Here is a 21,502-nt window from a genome sequence, read left to right on the forward strand (position 1 = left end):
TTACTTGATAAAACACAACCTTTTAACTGAATCACGGATTGGGTTCCGAAATGGTAGAAGTAAGGAATCAGCCACAGTATAATTCGCAAAAGGGGAACTTGATGCTGTTGAGAAAGATGAGTGTATCATAAGCATATTTTCAGATCTTTATAAAGGTTTTGGTACTGTTGACCGAAAGATTCTACCAACTAAGCTAGAAACATTAGGAATAAGAGAGGTAGTTAATGACTGGTTCATACCTAGCAGACAGGGTACAAGGAGTACAGATAACACATACCTCAAATAAATCCAAACTTTTAGTAAAACACGATTCAGAACCAAACTACATTAACTTCATGTTCGTTTCCAGTAGGTACAGCGTGTTCCACAACCGTATTAATGAGATCCACGATAAGAGGAAGAACAGCATCGGTCGTAAATTTTTAATCTGTTTATTGTAGATCGACTTCAGCTACTTAAACTGATGTTTGTTATCTGTAATGTCAAGTGGTACCATTTGCTATTATATTTACGATAATTCATTATGATTTTGATATAATTACACTGAAGATAGCTACACAGTAGCTGAAATCGATATGCAAGAAACAGATTAAAAATTTACGGCCTATGTTGCCTTTCCTCCTATCGGGAAAATACATTAATATAGGAGTTCTTGAAGGTAGAATTTTAAGACCAGTACTGTTCCTGATGTACATTAATGACTTTCTCAATAGTGTCAGTCGTCGCGAACAATTCTGATGACAGCAGTATTATAGTCACTGAGACAGCAAGAGAACTTCTTGCAGAGAAAGAAAATGGAACACTCAGTAAAGTTTATAACTGGTCAATAAGCAATAAAGTAACAGTGAACACCAAGAAAACAAATGCTATGAGTTTCAGTTTGTATAAAGAAAACGATACCGTTAAATTAAATGTAGATGGGACCTCTGTATAACAAATACAAAATTTCAAGGAATGAATATTGAGTCTCAGTTGAATTGGTGTGAAGACACAAAGATAATTGCAAGCAAAATGTCATCAGCATGTTGTGCCCTTACAGTTCTGTCATCAGTGTGTAACAGCCACTGTCTTTTACTTACACGCTATTCTTACGTACACACAAATCTTAGCTACTGTATTCTTTTCTGGGGAACAAATGCATAAAATGTGAACACAGTTGGTTGGTTGGTTGGTTTGGGGAAGGAGACCAGACAGCGTGGTCATCGGTCTCATCGGAATAGGGAGGGATGGGGAAGGAAGTCGGCCGTGCCCTTTCAGAGGAACCATCCCGGCATTTGCCTGGAGTGATTTAGGGAAATCACGGAAAACCTAAATCAGGATGGCCGGACGCGGGATTGAACCGTCGTCCTTCCGAATGCGAGTCCAGTGTCTAACCACTGCGCCACCTCGCTCGGTGTGAACACAGTTTTCAAACTGCAGAAGAGGGTCACAAGAATAATAACGAAAAATGGAAGTCGAGCTCATTGTAAAGATCTGTTCAAAACACTGGGAATTTTAATGGCACTGTGTCAGTTGATTTACCAATAAGTCGTACACATCAAAAATAACATTGATAATTACTGCTCAAACAGCTCTGTCAATAACCATGGAACAAGATCTAGATTGAAATTACATTTACCAAGAAAGAATAAACATAAAAGAGCATTTCCTACGAAGTCATAAATTACCAAAGGAGATTAAAGAAATTGCTAAAACAAAATTATTTAAAAAGGCAATTAAAAATACCCATCAAGCAATACCGTACATTCAATACAACGAGGGATTACTTAGACAAAACAGATTAACGGTTTGGTACGACATGTAACACACATAAATTATAATAATGATAATAAAACATTTAACATGCCACATAACACAATTTTTCATTCATTTTTCCTTTTCTGGAGAAACTTACTCCCAAAGTTATGCAATGTGTAATACTAACGCCGTATCCTCTTTCTCACTCGTTGTAGTGAGATGCTGGCTCAGTTTTTCAGTCTAGCAAATTTGGAAGTTGCATTGCTCAAAATGATCCTGTTATATGTGCAGCGACTGGCAGTGAGAAATAATTGAACAGTGTGGCATTAGCCTTTTCACTATTAGATAACTTATATGTAAAACAGAGTGTACGCTAGGAACAAACCGAATGAGCTACCTCTGTTTTAAACAGAGTGACCTTACATTCGCCAGAGTGAAGGCTCTAACCTTCACTCAAACATCCTCATTTATGTTTTTCGTGGTTTCCCCAAATTACTTTAGGTTAATGCCCGGATGGTTCCTACTATAAGACCACGACCGACTGCCTGTCCCATCTTTGTCAAAGTAGATCTGAAAGTCTGTAAATGCCTGTAGATGTGATTTACTTTATTTTTGTTGTTCTTTCATTGCAATACCAAGGCATGCCCAATATCATTGTAAGAGACATCTACGGATGAATAAAGCTACTACTACTATTACTGCTTCTACTGATGTCGAACAGATAGATTGGGACAGGAAACTGCCCGTCGTGACATTTGCATACAACACAACGAAGCGACACACTATAGGCTTTACACGGTTTTTCCTGCTCTATGGATGAGAGACCAAAAAGACAATGGATACACTGCTCCAGTTTCAACTGAAGGATACTCAGACTGTCTATGTGAAATACCTCTTCAGCTGGACCGAAGAAGCAAGGTAGATGGCTCGCATATGTATCCTGGACGCCCAGGAGAAAGACCAAGAGCGCTACAACGCCAAGCACAGTCAGTGAGATACGTTCCGGGAGACTAGGTATAGATTTTTACACCTGTACGCCAAGTGCGACTATCGGAAAAGTTACTAAAGCGATACTTTGAAAGATATGGTATCCTTCGTCGCTTCTCGGACGTCACATATGAAGTTGAGGATTATCAAGAAGAAGGAAGCACAGAGACATCATCCATGTCATCTGTATGAAGACCTACTGTAATCGAAAATTGGAGATTCAAGGAAACTAAAGATCCACAAGACAATCGCGAAGCTTCGACGAGAGCGGTTACCTTCGAAGCTCATCGTAATCAAGAGGATACAACAACACTACCAGAAGGTGAGGATCCGCCAGCGCCGCCGTTCAGAGGACCATTGAGAATATCGTGCTGCAGTCAGGTCCAATGAGAAATTCTAAAACAGCGAGTCGCTATTTCTCCATGAGGGGCAACAATGCCTCAGCTTGTGGTGCATGCAGTGTGGCATGGTCATCAGTGTAGCTACGGTTCAACAGTTCAGATCAGAAATTATTTGCTATTTAGTATTTATCGTTTCTGGAACGTTCTTTAACTATTTAACGTTCTTAATGTTATACATTCTGGAATATTCGACGTTTGTATAAATACCAGCATTCTGGAATATTCAGTGTTTGTCAAAGAGCTGTACTCCCCATCCAGGGGGTCAGTTGTGTTCTGACTGTACGTTGGTGTCAGAAATACATGTGCGTCCAGTTCTAAGTGTTGTACTGCCTTCGGATTTCGACCTGATTGTGGGTTCTACGTGACAGGATCTTCTAGACAACTCTTTCTAATCCACAGACGAATATTTAAAAAAAAATAGCTTGTAGTGCCTGTGGCTAGAAAGTTTGAAACCAGTGTAAATTACATTTTCTTGAAATTACTTTTATTTGTTAAGCGAAATGTAATGAATAAAATGGTAGCATGTATGACTAAAAAACTAAATTTGTGTGTATCACTAGTTACGTATGTGGTATTGGAGACTAATATGTTCATTCTTATTAAATTTAACTATATGAGCTCTTTATTAATCTATAAATGGATGGTACATAGTAATGCTCGCTAAGAAATCATGTTTATGTAACCTGTAAACGCACTAGTTCCACATTATTTCCGTAAAAGTTGTAAAAATTATCTACGGAACATGTAGCTGTCAAACTTTGAAATGGGACGTGTCATTGGTGTACTGCTGACGTCGGAGATAAATCGTGTAACGCCATATATGGATGGCTATTGATTACTCATTTATTAGGTAACTATAACAGTGCAGAAATCTACAGAAATGAAAATGATTCCCGCGGGTGGAACGGAATGCAAGCAAAGGAACATTGAACAATTATAACGAAAACAACGGCGGAGTTCACTGAGCATTTTTAAAATGCTATTACCGACAATGCTTTCCGACAAAATTCTTGTCATCTTAATATCAAAATTAAAGATACGGTGTGTCCAAGCTCTCAATAGAGAGGAACCCAGTGGCCGTCGTGTATATGCGGTAGGAAAACGATAATCCGATATCACTCGCGGTTCTTTAGTGTGTATGTTTACGCCTGGCGCGGGCTCCAGTTTCGATCAAAGACGCTGAATTCGTTGTATGAAAGTCGTGAGCATATTTGTGACGATCTACGGAAGGCTGAGCATTCTACACGGACATTGCGACGTTGCTACTACCTGCGTGATTGCGTCAGAACCATGCAACCAGAGTCGTTAAATGTCGTGCCTCAACTTGTCGATTCCGGTTAAATGTGTTCGTGGAGTGAAATGACCTCGGAAGAGTACATCGTAACCCTTTTCCAAACACTATTTTCTACCTGTGTAGCTAAAACGACTTTTTGAAAATTGTTAAACCTTTTCGGTATCAATTGCTCATCACAGTGGCCACGGAAACAAATATTAGCTGTTGCTAAATTTTATCGATATGAAATGCCACTCCAAGGTTACTAGTGAAATCTCCACCTGCAATATTTTGTGAAATTCTCCGCGACAGTAGAAATTATTTATCGAATGCGACATAGTTCAGAGACTAAATGTGTGGTAGTCCACTGTAAATCTAGTCGTTCGACACATCCTTACTTGCAACACGTATATAAAGTAGTGGTTTGTAACTTAGTCCAGCGCCACATTGCTGAAAGCCAAACAGTCAATAGCCGTAAGAAATACATTTCTCGAACTGCAGATGGACGACTACTTTCACATTGGATGCCACCTACATCCGTCACGTGCGAAGGTAATATTAAGATAATTACATTCCATTATTCTTCTGGTAAGGGGTAATACAATTTTAAAGTTAACGCAGAGAAAATTTGCCGTGGGAATTCGTAGTTGTCTTCAGATTCGGATACGTGGAAAAGATGATGATAGCTGCATGACCGACAATACCTATATGAAAAATACTCCATACTTCACGCAATCACTTACGATTCAAATCTGTCGCACAGGTACCCTTCGTTTCTAAGAACACCACAATGGCTACATTACAGTACATGGGTGGTATTCTGTGGATCCGGCAGAGACTGTTCCCTTGGACGTGAAAAGATGAACTTGTTATTTAAATGCAGTACGGTGAAATGACTTAACGTTATGAAATATTATTGTTTTACAATGCTAACATTATCTATATTGTAATCTAACAAATCAGCTTACGTGTTTCTGTCTTCAGCAGGGTAGAAGGATTTACCGAGTAAATACTCTTTAATTCAGTCATGACATTGCATTACCTACAAGACATTTAATGTTCCATGGCAGGTTCTTGAATACATGTGTACCTACATTTCTGATTCCTTTCTACACTAATGTTAAACCTTACAACTTCAAGTTCTTTTTGGTTCAAAAATTATATTCATACTTTGCACTATATTTTGAGGAAAGAGAAATACTCGTAAAGATAAAGGACATTAATCAATTAATTTATTGTGAGAGCTACCCTAGCACGACTCACGCCACGTCCTCAGAGCTTTACTTCCGCCAGTACCTCGTCTCCTACCTTCCAAACTTTACAGAAGCTCTCCTGCGAACCATGCAGGACTTTCCAGTATAATAATTTCGAAAATTCTTAACTTCTTGGTGAATAGAAAGAAGCAGAATAAACAGGCTTTCTGTTTTTTAAATCACCTACAGCTGCAATTGAAACTGAAGAAATTGCAAGAAGGTAGGAAATTAAGGAAGCAGGATCTGGGTGTCTTAAAATAACCACTGGTCAGTGAGAATTTTGAAATGAACGTTAGGCAACGATTGACTGAAATGGAGGAAAGTATAACAGGAGTTGAACGATTAACTTGGAGGGATGAAATAGTGAAATCAGCAGAGGAACAAACAGGCAAACAGACAAAGCCTAGTAGATACCCATGGATAACACATAAGATATTGTCTTTAATTAGCGAAGTGATTAAAATATAAAAATACAGCTGATGAGGCAGGCAGAAAGGTGATAAAAACGTGCAAAAAGTGTACTGACAGAAAGTGCAAAATAGCAACACAGAAATGACTAGAGGAGAACCATAAAGCTGTGAAAACGTGCAGGACTGTGGGAAAGTTATATGTCACCTATAGGAAAGCTGAAGAAGCTATTTGAGAAAAAAGAAACAGTTATGTGAACACCACGAGCTCAGACGGAAAGTCAGTACTAATGAAAGAAGGGAAGAGTAAAAGACAGAAGGAATATATGGAGCAGCTGTAGTAAGAAACGAACTTGAAGAAACTAATATGGAAAGAGAAGACGAAGTAGATGAGATAGGAGACAGAAAGAAAAGAATCTGATAGAGAATAGAAATACGTTAGTCACAGCAACGGAGGTGGTGTAGACGACGTTCCCTCAGAATTATGGAGATATTGGGAGAACATACCACGACAAAACTAATGCTCTTGGAATGCAAAATATATGAGACAGGCGACATACCTTCAGACTTTAAGAAGAACGTAGTAATCCCAATTCAAAAGAACGCAGATGACGGCAGAAATGTATATTACAGTACCATCAGTTTAATGAGACATGGTTACAAAAAAATTGAAACAAATTATTTCTAATAAAAGGAAAGACTGGTAGAAACAGACCTTGGGGAACGTCTGTTTGAGTTCGGGAGAAACGTAGGAACACATGAGGCAGTACTGACCCTACGACATATCTTAGAATATAGACTGAAGATACGAAAGCCTACGTTTATAATACTTGTAGATTTAGAGATAGCTTTTGACAGTGTTCACTGGAATACATTATTTGAAATTTTTAAGGTAGCAGGGATAAATTACAGAGAGCGAATGTTTATCTGCAACTTGTACAGAAGCCAGACTGCAGTTACGAGAATCGAAGGGCAGGAAAGGGTTCAAATGGCTCTGAGCACTATGGGACTCAACTGCTGAGGTCATTAGTCCCCTAGAACTTAGAACTAGTTGAACCTAACTAACCTAAGGACATCACAAACATCCATGCCTGAGGCAGGATTCGAACCTGCGACCGTAGCGGTCTTGCGGTTCCAGACTGCAGCGCCTTTAACCGCACGGCCACTTCGGCCGGCAGGCAGGAAAGGGAAGCAGAACTTGAGAAGAGAGTGAGACAGTGTTGTATCACCAATGTTATTCAATCTCTACATTGGGGAAGCTGTAAAGTAAACCAACGACAAATTTGGAAGGGTAAGTAAAAATCAAAGACAATAAATAAAAACTTTGAGGTTTGTCACGACATTGTAATTGTGTCAGAGACGACAAAGAACTCGGAAGAACAGTTTAACGAAATGGATAATGCCTTGAAAAGAGGTGATACGATGAACATCATCAAATTTAAAACTAGGGTAATAGAATGTAGTCGACTTAAATCAAACCATGCTTAAGGAAATAGATTAGGAAATGAGACACTAAAAGTATTAGACGTGTTTACTATTTGAATAGCAAGAAAATGAGTCTGGAAAAGGCAAGTTTGTTAACATCGTATTACTTCTTTCTTTTTTTTTTTTTTTTTTTTTTTTTTGCCGAAGGTATTTGTCTGGAGTTTAGCCTTTTGCAGAAGTAAAACAGTTCGGAAAAAAAGAAAATATAAGCTTTTTAAATGTAGAATGCAGAAGATCAGATTAAAGGATGTAATAATTAATGAGGAGCTATAGAATCGATTTGAGAAAAAAAATGGCTCTGAGCACTATGGGACTCAACTGCTGAGGTCATTAGTCCCCTAGAACTTAGAACTAGTTAAGCCTAACTAACCCAAGGACAGCACAAACATCCATGCCTGAGGCAGGATTCGAACCTGCGACCGTAGCGGTCTTGCGGTTCCAGACTGCAGCGCCTTTAACCGCACGGCCACTTCGGCCGGCTTTCGATTTGAGAAGACAGAAGTTTATTGCACAACCTGACTAAAAGAAGGTATCGGTGGATAGAACATCATGAGACATCGAGGAATCGTCATTTTTTAATAGAGAACCGTAAGGAGAGCATGGAGCAAACCTTGAATAGTGAGACAGACGCTTGCCTACCCTAAACAGGTCAAACTGCATGTAGGCTGCAGTAGTAATGCAGTGATGGAGAGACATTCACAGGATAGGCTAGCGTGAAGAATTCCATTATAGTTCTACAGCTATACTCCGCAAACCTTTGTGAACTGCATGACATAGCGTATGTCCCACTGTACCAGTTATTACGGCTTTTCCCCTCTCTATTCATGTATGGAGCGTGGTAAGAAGAACTGCTTAAACGCTGCTTTATTTAGTTTAATCTTGTCTTCACGATCCATATGGAAGAGATATGTTGGGGGTTGTAGTACCAGGTGATTAAAGAGTCAGTATAAATTTGAAAACTTAATAAACCACGGAATAATGTAGATAGAGAGGTAAATATTGACACACGTACTTGGAATGACATGGGGTTTTATTAGAACCAAAACAAAACACCCCATTTTGCTACACGCGTGAAAGATCTCTTGCGCGCGTCGTTTGGCGATGATGGTGTCCTCAGCGGCCACTTTCGTCACGCTTGGCCTCCCTGGTCCCCGGACCTCAGTCCGTGCGATTATTGGCTTTGGGGTTACCTGAAGTCGCAAGTGTATCGTGATCGACCGACATGTCTAGGGATGCTGAAAGACAGCATCCGACGCCAATGCCTCACCATAACTCCGGACATGCTTTACAGTGCTGTTCACAACATTATTCCTCGACTACAGCTATAGTTGAGGAATGATGGTGGACATATTGAGCATTTCCTGTAAAGAACATCATCTTTGCCTTACTTTGTTATGCTAATTATTGCTTTTCTGATCAGATGAAGCGCCATCTGTCGGACATTTTTTGAACGTTTGTATTTTTTTGGTTACAATAGAACCCCGTATCATTCCAAGCATGTGAGTCAATTTGTACCTCTCTGTAGTCATAGGATAGTAGGTTTTTGCGTTTTGTGAAGTGCACAGTTTGACATGTAATGCGAGTTGCCATGCTGTCGGGCCTGGTGGTCCAGCGGAAAAAAACGTGCCTGGAAACCGAGAAGTCGCAGGATCGAATACCGGTCGGATCAAACCATATTTCAGGTTGTCTTTAACCTAGCCGTCACCTCTCAACGAAGTGATGATGCGGCAGGTACATCAAGTGGTTTGGATTCCACGTTAAACTGCACGTCCCCTTACCTCGATAGGTTCAGTGGGGTAAGTTAGAGACACGCAAATCGCTAGAGTGGCATCCAGTTATAAACTTCGCACCACAACGTTGAGCGCCAGGGCATTATTATCAGTACTGCTTTTGCCTGCAAGGGGAGGTTGTTGCCAGCGGTTTTGTGGTCATTTTAAGCAATAATTGTCTTCGGTGCCAAACACGTTTCACCTGAGAAGTATAAAGCTGTTCCAGTAACAACAAATCGTTATTGCTCAACGCTGTCGTGAAGATGAAGTTGGACAGAAACACGGTGAAGTCAGTCGTGCAACTTAATTACTGAAAACCTGCATCTGTCCCAGAGATTAAAGATTCAAATAAGAAACGCTTTTACCTCTGAGACACTTAGTAACTCATTTCGTGAGTAATTATACAAACTGCGATGCAGCACCGTGACCTAGCGCTGTGTTTGAAACAAGCGAAGACTGCTCATGCGCTCATCCTCATTTCTGTATGTCGACATTGTTTAGATGATTGCATCAACAGATCCGTAGCCTTGTTTAATCTGAGCCAGTGCGCCGTCTACATTTACGTCTAGATCCGTACTCTGCGAATCACTGCTAACTGCGCGACAGAGGATATTTTTATTGCACCATGTATTACTTCGACTCACAGATGGAGCGAGGAAAGGACGACAGCTTGTATCTGTGTGTGCTAGTTGTGCTTGATCCCTATGATGCTTCTTGGAGTTTACTAACAAGGGAACCTCCCCATCGCACCCCCCTCAGATTTAGTTATAAGTTGGCACAGTGGATAGGCCTTGAAAAACTGAACACAGATCAATTGAGAAAACAGGAAGAAGTTGTGTGGAACTGTGAAAAAATAAGAAAAATATACAAACTGAGTAGTTCATGCTAATATATGCAACATCAAGGACAATAGCATCGCAGGAGCCCCATGGTCTCGTGGTAACGTGAGCAGCTGCGGAACGAAAGGTCCTTGGTTCAAATCTTCCATTAGGTGAAAATTTTTATTTTTTATTTTCAGTTTATGTGACAAACTCTTATGTTTTCATCACTTTTTTGGGAGTGATTATCACATCCACAAGAAAACCTAAATCGGGCAAGGTAGAAGAATCGCCAAGTGTACAAGTTAGGTGGGTCGACAACATATTCCTGTCATGTGGTGCACATGCCGTCACCAGTGTCGTATAGAATATATCAGATGTGTTTTCCTGTGGAGGAATCGGTTGACCTATGACCTTGCGATCAAATGTTTTCGGTTCGCATTGGAGAGGCACGTCCTTTCGTCTACTAATCGCACGGTTTTGCGATGCGGTCGCAAAACACAGACACTAAACTTATTACAGTGAACAGAGACGTCAATGAACGAACGGACAGATAATAACTATGCAAAAATAAATAAAGTAAAATTTTCACTCCAGGGAAGACTTGACCCAATGACCCCTCGTTCTGCCGCTGCTCACGCCACCACGTGACCACGGCGCTCCTGAGCTTGCATTGTGCATGATGTTGCCTATGTGGCCCATGGACTACTCACTTTGTATATTTTGCTTATTTTTTCACAGTTCCACACAACTTCTTCCTGTTTTCTCAATTGATCTGTGTTCAGTTTATCAAGGCCTATCCAGTGTGCCAACTTATAACTAAATCTGAGGGGGGTGCGATGGGGAGGTTCCCTTGTAAGCACGTTCTCGTGAGATATACGGCGTCCTTCGAGTGTCTACCAGTTATGATTTTTCAACAACTCCGTTCCATTCCCTCGCCAGCCAAACAAGCCCATGAACTACGTGAAATGTATTCGCAAGTGGATATAGGAACAATCGTCAGCCGTATAAAGGAATGACGACAGTGAAAATTTGTGCCGGACAAGGACTCGAAACCAGATTTCCCGCTGTACACGAGCGGTCGCCTTAATCACTTTGGCTATCCGTGCAGCACCCACTGCCAGACCCAAACTTCCATATGTCGTCGTTCCTGCATCACAACCTGTACTCGTACACACATTACGTAATTCGCGTACAGGGGAGGACATTTTAACTGAAAGTCACTGCCTGGTATCGGCATGGCCTACCTCCATGAGGTAGTGCGGTGATGTTTGGAATTATCCAGCACGTTGGCGCAAAGACTAGTCATTAGGAACTTTATGGCACCATCTCTCGTCCTCTCTCCAGCCGAATAGTGGCGGTGCAAGTTCCATCTACCACCAAATATCGAACCGGCTTACCTCGGAATCGAGCGCCACGAGACAAGCGTGCGTTAGCGACCGCTGCTACGGAGGCGGATGGTATTTACCCTAAGACTTTTACCGAAACTACGGAAATTCAAGTCTGGATTGGCGGACGGGGATCTGAATTGACGGATGGTGATTTGAATCATCGTCCTTCCAAGGAGAGTCCAGTGTGACAGGCACTGTGCCATCTCGCTCTGTGTGTTCTGTACGCAGTCTCTTTTGTAGACGAATTGAAGTTGCCGGTATGACACCGATATCTCCTGGCCTGTCATTTGCTTTACCTCCAACTCTAGTCATGACTCAGTAATCCGGTACTCAAATGACATAACATGTTCAGCCTTGTCTTGCTGAATACGCCGGTCCTCGTCAGCTCTCCAAAATTAAGCTAGTTTGAGCGAAGTCAGTACTTGGATGAGTAACCGCCTGAATACGTAATGTTAGCTTCTTTCCCTTCGTCTTTACGGCGAAGGAGAGGAGGGGTGATGGCGTATGGTTCCTGGCCACCAGACTATGGGCCAATGTCCTGGGTTAAATTCCAAATCTCTCAGCACCGTCTGACGATGTAATGCCATGTGGCACTGTTAATCGTGAATCTTCTGTCGGATGGGGACGTTCAGCTCAGCGACGCCCTAGGAGCTACTCGAGAGCAATGGACTACGTGCCGGCACTGGGGTTCACTCGCGCCCTTCCTTCAGTATCATCCAAGATAGACAAGAGACCACACTACACATACTCATTGCAATCACCTACACTTATAAATTTAAAAACACCACACTCACACTTCGCGAAGGAAAGGTGCCATTGTGCACGAATGACAATTAGGCAGCTGAACCTGTCCTTCGGGGTCTCCCTGCGAACAGTGTCATACAACTTAATATTTTTAGCACTCTTTTACATTTCGAGAATTGTACAATTTTATATTACTCTAGTTTGCGAGCTGTATGCCTGTCTTTAAACAGTCTGAGATTATGTCGAAGCCCAAATGGATATCCTGCAAATTTTACTGGACAAATGGTTCAAATGGCTCTGAGCATTATGGGACTTAACTTCTGAGGTCATCAGTCCATTAGAACTCAGAACTACTTAAACCTAACTAACCTAAGGACATCACACACATCCATGCCAGAGGCGGTAGCGCGGTTCCAGACTGTAGCGCTTAGAACCGCTCGGCCACTTCGGCCGGCTTTACTGGACAGAATTTCCTCATAGGTTATTGAATAATCTGCGGAAAACCTGAGATTACAAATAAAACTTCCCGCTAAAGCTTTATGAAGATAAGATGTTGCAGAAAGAGGAAGTTTATAGTTAAACGTCCGTTTACTTTTTTCCTCGACGCTTGGCCACAATGGTGCCGTATTTCTAGTTCTGCGAATTTATACAGTCCTTTCTTTTAGTGTTTGAAACCTTGCTTTTTCACCTCACGAAAGGGATCAGTCGTCTGATTTTGTGGCATCAAAATGGTTCAAATGGCTCTGAGCACTATGGGACTTAGCATCTATGGTCATCAGTCCCCTAGAACTTAGAACTACTTAAACCTAACTAACCTAAGGACATCACACACATCCATGCCCGAGACAGGATTCGAACTTGGGGCCGTAGCTGTCACGCGGTTCCAGACTGAAACGCCTAGAACCGCACGGCCACACCGGCCGGCTTTGTGGCATCTCTGTCGGACATCCAAAACTAGAATGTAACTTTGCAACGCTGCGACACTATCATCACACTATGGCAGTTCTGAATGCGCTTATTTATGGTATAATTCTTGGAACTGCTGTCAAGTAAATCATTTCTGTTGTCAAGTACAACGCAACAACAGCCCGACAAATTATGTATAAAATAAGACTGCATCGCTTGTTGTCGATCAGCTGTTAATCACGTGTCTGCAACTCTGCAGCTAAGACTAGTAAGGGAGAAGAGTATTCCGCCGCGTCACTGGAAGCTCAAGCAAAGGCTCAGTTTTAGGTTCCACGATTGCGCTAATCACTGTTCGTTAGAGCTCTCAGCAATTCACACCCATGTCCGAAGCTGCTTAGAAGCATTCCGTGAAACGCCTACGCACCACCGGCAGCTCTACAAGAAACATTTTCCTTTCTGCCACCGTGCCTTTCAATCTATAATCGGTACTTTAAACGGGAATTCTTAAATGTGTAATTGCTAGTTTTTAAGCGGTGTAATCTCGTTTCGTGAAAACTGACTCTGCGACTGGAGTCTCCTGGGTGTGATTCGGAGCTGTACGCTGCGCAGACGTCGGAAGCAGTTTGACAGACCCAAAATGCTATCTGCTTCTCTTTTTCCTGGAAAATTTCAGGTTTTAACTCAAATAGGAAATTGAAGGTTTTCAAAAATTTAGATTGTTGTAACTGAACTTCTTCGACAAGATCCTAGTCGTTTATTTCCTTCCGATTTAAGAATTACCTAAAAATTTAATATACCACTACTGTACTAATGAGAAAATTGTGTGACTCAGCTAAGAATTATGATTGAGTGAAACATGACATCCTCAAGCAAACATTAAAATACATTGAAGCGCCAAAGAAACTGGTATAGGCATGCGTATTCAAATGCAGAAATACGTAAACAGACAGAATACGGCGCTGCGGTCGGCAACGCCTGTATGAAACAGTAAGTGTCTGACGCAGTTGTTACATCGATTACTGCTGCTACAATGACGGGTTATCAATATTTAAGTGAGTTTGAACGTGGCCATATAGCCGGCGCACGAGCGATGGGACACAGTATTTCCGAGGTAGCGATGAAGTGGGGATTTTCCCGTACGACCATTTCACGAGTGTACTGTGAATATCAGGAATCCGGTAAAACATCAAATCTCCGACATCGCTGCTGACGTAAAACGATCCTGCAAGAAAGGGACAAACGACGACTGAAGAGAATCGTTCAACGTGACAGGAGTGCAACCCTTCCGTAAATTGTTCCAGATTTCAGTGCTGGACCACCAACAAGTGTTAACGTGCGAACCATTCAACGAAACATCATCGATATGGGCTTTCGGAGCCGAAGGCCCTCTGGTGTACCCTTTATGACTGCTCGACACAAAGCTTTACGCCTCTCTTGGGCCCGTCAACATCGACATTAGACTATTGATGACTGGGAACATGTTGCCTAGTCGGACGATTCTCGTTTCAAATTGTATCGAGCGGATGGACGTGTACGGATATGAAGACAACTTCATAAATCCACAGTCGTTTAATGAACAAAGTAAGAGCATATGGACTATCAGACCAATTGTGTGATTGGATTGAAGTGTTCCTAGATAACAGAACGCAGCATGTCATTCTCAATGGAGAGAAGTCTTCCGAAGTGAGAGGGATTTCAGGTGTGCCGCAGGGGAGTGTCGTGGGACCGTTGCTATTCACAATATACATAAATGACCTTGTGGACGACATCGGAAGTTCACTGAGGCTTTTTGCGGATGATGCTGTGGTATATCGAGAGGTTGTAACAATGGAAAATTGTACTGAAATGCAGGAGGATCTGCAACGAATTGACGCAAGGTGCAGGGAATGGCAATTGAATCTCTATCTAGGCAAGTGTAATGTGCTGCGCTTACATAGAAAGATAGATCCCTTATCATTTAGCTACAAAATAGCAGGTCAGCAACTGGAAGCAGTTAATTCCATAAATTATCTGGGAGTATGCATTAGGAGTGATTTAAAATGGAATGATCATATCAAGTTGATCGTCGGTAAAGCAGATGCTAGACTGAGACTCATTGGAAGAATCCTAAGGAAATGCAATCCGAAAACAAAGGAAGTAGGTTACAATACGCTTGTTCGCCCACTGCTCGAATACTGCTCAGCAGTGTGGGATCCGTACCAAATAGGGTTGATAGAAGTGATAGAGAAGATCCAACGGAGAGCAGCGCGCTTCGTTACAGAAGCATTTAGTAATCGCGAAAGCGTTAAGGAGGTGATAGATAAACTCCGGTGGAAGACTCTGCAAGAGAGACGCTCAGTAGCTCGGTACGGGCTTTTGTTAAAGTTTCGAGAACATACCTTCACCGAGGACTCAAGCAGTATGTTGCTCCCTCCTACGTATATCTCGCGAAGAGACCATGAGGATAAAATCAGAGAGATTAGAGCCCACACAGAGGCATACAGACAATCCTTCTTTCCACGAACAATACGAGACTGGAATAGAAGGGAGAACCGATAGAGGTACTCAAGGTACCCTCCGCCACACACGGTCAGGTGGCTTGCGGAGTATGGATGTAGATGTAGACCCTACATGTCAGCAGGGGTCTGTTCAAGTTGGCTCTGTAATATTGTGGGGCATGTGCAGCTGGAGTGATATGGGAACCTTGATACGTCTAGATATGACTATGACAGGCGACACGTACGTAAGCATCCTCCCCGCGACACCCCACACGTCCAGAACTGCTGAACAGTAGCTCCAGGAACACTGTTCGCAGTTTAAACACTTCCGCTGGTCACCAAACTCCCCAGATATGAACATTATTGAGCATATATGGGATGCCTTGCAACGTGCTGTTCAGAAGAGATCTCTGAAGCCTCGTACTCTTACGGATCTACGAACAGCCCTGCAGTATTCATGGTGTCAGTTCCTCCAGCACTACTTCAGGCATTAGTCGTGTCCACACCACGTTATGTTGCGGCACTTCTGCCTGCTCACGGGGGCCCTACACGATATTAGGCAGGTGTAACAGTTTCTACGGCTCTTCAGTGTATTAAGAAAATAGACAAGCATGTTCACGATTTTTATCTTACCTCCATGATATAAAGTAGACGGCATCCTTCAAAGACATCACATTGCAATACGTACTCAGGATTTGAAGCAAGCAGACATGGAGTACTGCAGGGCTCTGTTTTTGGCGCTCCGTGTTCCTGATGTACATACATAATCTTCCAGTTTTATTGTCGTAACAAGCAAATTTGTTCCTTTTTGCAGATAGTTAAAGAGCACAACTAAAACTAGCGCCAGTGTTACTGAAATGGTAGCTAACGAAATATTTCAAAACATGAATAGATGCACTTTAGTAATACTTTTCCTGTTACATGATCTCATATTCATGCTGTTTTACAGACCAGTACTGGTCTATACAGGGTCGTCAGAAGCAGTCTGAAAATCCTGTAAGTGTATTGCAGGCGAAATTGTGCTGAGAAATAATTGTTACTAAAAAAAAGACTTCTGTACGTTGCACCTTTTCCGATTTATTTAGCATTGAAGATAGCCATTCAGGTTGCCACGCGCGCAGATTCAAGAAGCCTGCCAGAGCCAATGTCGCCAAACATGTTCGTTTGGTTTCCGCAAACCGAAGAAACGTATCTTTTGCTCACCTATCTTAAATTTATCGCTTCCGAAAAATGTACATTTTGACTGGCAATGTGCGTTTGATCAAGTGGCAAATCACGACTCCACAGACGACCATGCATTACCGTATTTTAGCGTGTGCAAGTACTTGAATTTGCGCGCTCAACGACGTGATTCGCCAACTTCAGTTCTGAATAATTTGGAAACGACGCAACGTATCGAGTTTTTTCTTAACAATTATTTTTCAGTACAGCCTTCACTGCAACACCCTTACTTTATTTTCAGACTCTTTCTGACCATCGTGTATAACATGATGACGCGTTCACGCACCCGAAAAAGTTTTATTAAAATTGACAATAGTAGTGGGAGCCCATGTTCGCACATAAAACAGATGTTCTGCTGCTAAATTTTTATAAGGGTTAGTATCCACAATTCAATACCTCTCATAGAATTCCACAAGCTTCAAAATAATATTCGCAAGTAATGAAACACAAGATGAACAAAGTGTTAAGTTTTGGGATCGCCATCTCAATTGGAAAGCCCACTGCGTAGAATTAAATGCTTAGCTCAGATATATTTGTAGTAAGCATGACTACAGCTGCAAGTGATTAAAAAAGAAAGAATTAGTTTATTCTGCATGCATCCACTTAAAGATGAGTTGCGGAATCATTTTTTGGGGAAACTGAACATGTACAAACAGCAAGCGCAACGGACAAAAAGTTTGCCACTCTCAGAAGACATGACGCTAAAATCACCTTTAGGCTTGATAATGGCTTCTTTTCGGCGCGAAAGATAGTTCACAAGTTTCTTTAGGTATGTCATGCCAATCTGAAGTCATTCACTGATGATTAGATACCGTAAAGCTACCAAATCATGGGGCTGTTGGTCGATAACTTACACTTGCTGCTCCATACATTTTCTACGGGATTAATATTCTTAGATGGCAATCTCCTTAAATTTCCTCTCCCCAGAACTCAGTATATCACAAAATATCCACACCTAAAAATTCTTTTTATAAGTGCCACTATCTTTATTGTTATTATTGCCATAATTATTATCATAATTAATGGCAGTAGCAGCAGCAGTAGAAGCGCTGCCACTATTAACTTTCACTAGTTCATAGTCAGTGTTACTTACTAATATTGTCACTACAGACACTCATATCATTTTAATACCATCTGTCATATTACAATTGTAATTTGTTAGGAAACTATGATGTAGAAAAAGTACTGTGTGTGGGAAACCCTGGTACGGTGTAATACATTTGTCGCCCTGTGAGAGAAGACGGACAACGCCTTCACTTAAAAATGTTTGTTGTTGCCTAGGAACCATGAATCTCCCCAGGCTGTAATTCTTCGTCCGAAACAAATTTCCGGCCATGAATGTCTTTCTTAATGTCTCCAAAAATATGGAAATCACATGGGGAGAGATCGGGAGTGTATGAGGGATGTGTAAGGGCTTCTCAGTGAAACTTCTGCAGCATAGTTGAAATAACTTTCGTAACATATGGACGGACATTTTGTTGTCAGGTTGTTCAACTACGCCACAGACGTTTCTCTGGGAAACCCTGAACATCTTCCATGCAGTCTCCATCTCTCCCCACACGATTTTGCGCATTTTTGGAGCCCTGAAGGAAAACGTTCGTGGCCATCGATTTGCTTCGGACCAACTAGAACACGCATGGGCAAAATGGTGATTCCGTAGGCATCCCCAAACATGTTTCCATGAAGGCACCAACCGTCTTTTCTCACAGTGGCACAAATGTGTTAAAGGCTATAGCGATTACTTTTGAAATACTAAAAAGTTTACTTGCTTTTTTTCAATCTGCCCCGTTTCCAGTTGACTACCCTTATATGTCCTTTGGTGTTTGAAAACATGTAGCTTTATGTGTCGCTAGTTTCTACGAGGTACTCGACTCCAAATGTCCACTGCATGGAGCTCCCTTCACAATGTTCAGTCGGAAAGTTGTTGACATGCACCCGTGGCGACAGCAACTCCCACCGAATTTGTTCAAATGGCTGTAAGCACTACGGGACTTAACATCTGAGTTCATCAGACCCCTATACTTAGAACTACACTACTGACCATTAAAATTGCTACACCAAGAAGAAGTGCAGATGATAAACGGGCGTTCATTGGCAAATATAATATACTAGAACTGACATGTGATTAAATTTTCACGCAATTTGGGTGCAAAGATCCTGAGAAATCAGTACCCAGAATAACCACCTCTGGCCGTAATAACGGCCTTGATACGCCTGGTCATTGAGTCAAACACTGCTTGGATGGCGTGTATAGGTACAGCTGCTCATGCAGTTTCAACACGATACCACAGTTCATCAAGAGTAGTGTCTGGCGTATTGTGACGAGCCAGTTGCTCGGCCACCATTGACCAGACGTTTTCAATTGGTGAGAGATCTGGAGAATGTGCTGGCCAGGGCAACAGTCGAACATTTTCTGTATCCAGAAAGGCCCGTACAGGACCTGCAACATGCGGTCTGAAATCTAGGGTTTCGCAGGGATCGGATGAAGGTTAGAGCCACGGGTCGTAACACATCTGAAAAGTAACGTCCACTGTTCAAAGTGCCGTCAACGCGAACAAGAGGTGGCCGAGACTTGTAACCAATGGCACCCCATACCATAACGACGGGTGATACGCCTGTATGGCGATGACGAATACACACTTCCAATATGCGTTCACCGCGATGTCGCCAAACGCGGATGCGACCATCATGATGCTATAAACAGAACATGCGTTCATCCGAAGAAATGACATTTGCCATTCGTGCAGCCAGGTTCGTCATTGAGTACACCATCGCAGGCGCTCCTGTCTGTGATGCAGCGTCAAGGGTAACCGCAGCCATGGTCTCCGATCTGATAGTCGATGCTGCTGCAAACGTCATCGAACTGTTCGTGCAGAAGGTTGTTGTCTTGCAAACGTCCCCATCTGTTGACTCAGGGATCGACACATGGCTGCACGATCCGTTACAGCCATGCGGATAAGATGCCTGTCTTCTCGACTGCTAGTGATACGAGGCCGTTGGGATCCAGCACGGCGTTCAGTATTACCCTCCTAAACCCACCGATTCCATATTCTGCTAACAGTCATTGGATCTCGACCAACGCGAGCAGCAATGTCGCGATACGATCAACCGCAATCGCGATAGGCTACAATCCGACCTATATCAAAGTCGGAAACGTGATGCTACGCATCTCTCCTCCTTGCACGAGGCCTCACAAGAACGTTTCATTTCCTCATGTCAGCACGTTGTAGGTGTCGCCACCGGCGCCAACTTTGTGCGAATGGTCTGAAAAGCTAAGCATTTGCATATCACAGCATCTTCTGCCTGTCGGTTAAATTTCGCGTCTGTGGCACGTCATCTTCGTGGTGTAGCAATTTTAATGGCCAGTAGTGTACTTAAACCTAACTAACCTAAGGACATCACACACAACCATGCCTGAGGCAGGATTCGAAACTGCGACCGTAGCAGCAGCGCGGTTCCGGACTGAGGCACCTATAACCGTTCGGCCACAAGGCCGGCTGCCGAGTTTGTAACCAGCTGTCACTGATAAGGCGTGACACTAGTTTCCGGTGCTTGTCGGTTAGGATATTTTTGCAACCACTGTTCTTACGCTGTGTGACATGTATGTGAGTGATATATCGTTCCTTGGAAACACATTTGACCTTGTACACTGACACACCGACGAAACGGGCAACGTTATTCCCGGTGTGGTTATGGGCACGTCATTCTGTCATGTCTGGACGTAGACCCCATCTTAATATGCTGATTTTTTTATATTTGATTGGCATATACACACCGGTAACTGCCTTGCCGCCGTGGATACACCGGTTCCCGTGAGATCACCGCAGTTAAGCGCTGTCGGGCGTGGTCGGCACTTGGATGGGTGACCATCCAGGCCGCCATGCGCTGTTGCCATTTTTCGGGGTGCACTCAGCCTCATGATGCCTATTGAGGAGCTACTCGACCGAATAGTAGCGGCTTCGGTCAAGAATACCATCATAACGACCGGGAGAGCGGTGTGCTGACGCCACGCCCCTCCTATCTGCATCCTCCTCTGAGGATGACACGGCGGTCGGATGGTCCCGATGGGCCACTTGTGGCCTGTAGACGGAGTGGTTTTTTTTTTTTTTTTTTTTTTTTTACACACACACCACGCCATTGCGGTGGTGGGTCTCGTTACTACCTGCTACCACTTCCACATCCATTATTGGTTAAAAACAGTCTTGGTTGCAATTTTAGTTTCTTATTTTTCAACGACGCGTTTCGCCTTATTTAGGCATCTTCAGGTTATCTTTTCTAGATGGACGCGAGAGGCACCAAGATCTGCATAACGCGTTCCCGTTCACAGGAGCGAGTAACAGAGTAAGATGGGGGCTCAGGCAGCATTATGCTTACTACCTGAGCCCCCATCTTACTCTGTTACTCGCTCCTGTGAACGGGAACGCGTTATGCAGATCTTGGTGCCTCTCGCGTCCATCTAGAAAAGATAAACTGAAGATGCCTAAATATGGCGAAACGCGTCGTTGAAAAATAAAAAAATAAAATTGCAACCAAGACTGTTTTTTACCAATACTGTTAAGCACTGGTTTGCTGTATGCCACGTATGGAATGGAAGCAATACATCCATTTTTTGTCGGTAACGATAGGTTTCCTT

The 21,502-nt window shown here is 42.6% G+C and overlaps 1 long non-coding RNA gene across 1 annotated transcript in view; it reads right to left on the minus strand.

Moving 5' to 3' along the window:
* LOC124555560 overlaps positions 1 to 21,502 on the minus strand; it is a 229,892-nt gene that overhangs the window by 203,277 nt on the left and 5,113 nt on the right. The window lies entirely within an intron of this gene.

The sequence above is a fragment of the Schistocerca americana genome, chromosome X (genome assembly GCF_021461395.2).
Source record: "Schistocerca americana isolate TAMUIC-IGC-003095 chromosome X, iqSchAmer2.1, whole genome shotgun sequence".
Taxonomy (NCBI): domain Eukaryota; kingdom Metazoa; phylum Arthropoda; class Insecta; order Orthoptera; family Acrididae; genus Schistocerca; species Schistocerca americana.